The sequence below is a fragment of the Fukomys damarensis genome, unplaced genomic scaffold, assembly GCF_012274545.1.
Source record: "Fukomys damarensis isolate Sample0158 unplaced genomic scaffold, DMR_v1.0_HiC HiC_scaffold_7, whole genome shotgun sequence".
Lineage (NCBI taxonomy): Eukaryota > Metazoa > Chordata > Mammalia > Rodentia > Bathyergidae > Fukomys > Fukomys damarensis.
In genome coordinates, this window is record NW_022900919.1 from 19261416 (window position 1) to 19262701 (window position 1286).

Below are 1286 nucleotides of genomic sequence, written 5' to 3' on the forward strand. Positions count from 1 at the left end.
TAAAAAAAAAAAAAGAAAAAAAAAAAAGGTTGGGGATATAGCTCAGTGTGAAGGCCTTGCATTCAACCAAAAAATAATGATAATAAAATAAAATCTTCCCAGAAATATGAAGCAATGCTACCTCTCCAACCCAGAGAATTAAAAAGGCACTGCGGAGGACCCAGGCTACCTCCCCTAGACCCTGTACCCACTTGGGTCGGGAGTAGATGAAGCAGGATCCAGAGCAGTTGGAGGGCCCCGCAACTCAGGGCCCGACTCCTTCTCCGTCAGCCCCTAGGCTCCCAGGGGAGCCCCTCCTCACACCTTCAGACAGGGAGCCGAGCTGGCCGGCCATATGGACCCCTGATTATCTAGCTGTGCGTCAGCTGGGTGCTCGGCCAGTGGCAGTCACAGGCAGCAGAGGGTGGTGAGGAGGAGGGGGTGGGAAGAGAAGAGAGAGATTTGGCTTCCCGGAAAGGCTCAGGAGGAGGTGCCGAAGCCATGATGAGTTGGGCTGCTGATAATACCCAGTAAGTAGGTAGCACCTCTCTCCTTGGCGACATCACACTTTGCTCCTTCACTTCATCTGGACAAGTGGGGGTGGGCCTGAGCCTTAGGGTGAAAAGTGGAGAGACTGAGGTATAAAGGGGATTAAGCCACTGACTTAGCCCAAAGCAAAGATGCAGACGGTGTTGTGGGGAAACTTGTCACGCGCGCCTCAGTTTCTCCAATTGTACAATGGAGGAGGGGCTCCAGAACCGCCTGCTTTGGAGGAAGGCCCCCTTCTCTGGCCAGAGGGTGGTCCCCTGGTTTTCCGGTGTCCTCATAGTACCGGATGCTGCCAGCAGAGGGAGCTACCCACTAGCCTGGAATCTTTGCATCTGAATGTGGTGCACCTTCAATTTTGAGAGAACTTACTCACCACCATCATCATCTATTTCCATTTTATTATTTTATTTTGCAGTACCAAGGACTGAACCCAAGGTCTTTTTACTGAGCTACATCCCCAACCCTTTTTAGATTTTTAATTTTGAGACAAAGTCTTGCTAAGTCCTTAAATTCCACAGACTGGGCTTGAACTTGCCATCTTTCTCCCAGCCTCAGGTGCAACTGATGTAGAAGCACAGAGCATAAGCTGTCCGAATGCGGTGAGGATGGTGGGCTGAGTGCCCTCGCCAGTCCTGGGTGAGAATTGTGGCCCTGCTGGCTAACAACCCGGGCACATCCAGCCTCCAGGGCTCCTCCTCCTCTCCCCACAGCAGCCCCTTCGAGAAAGGGGCGGATGGAGCTGCAGGCCCACTCTGGCC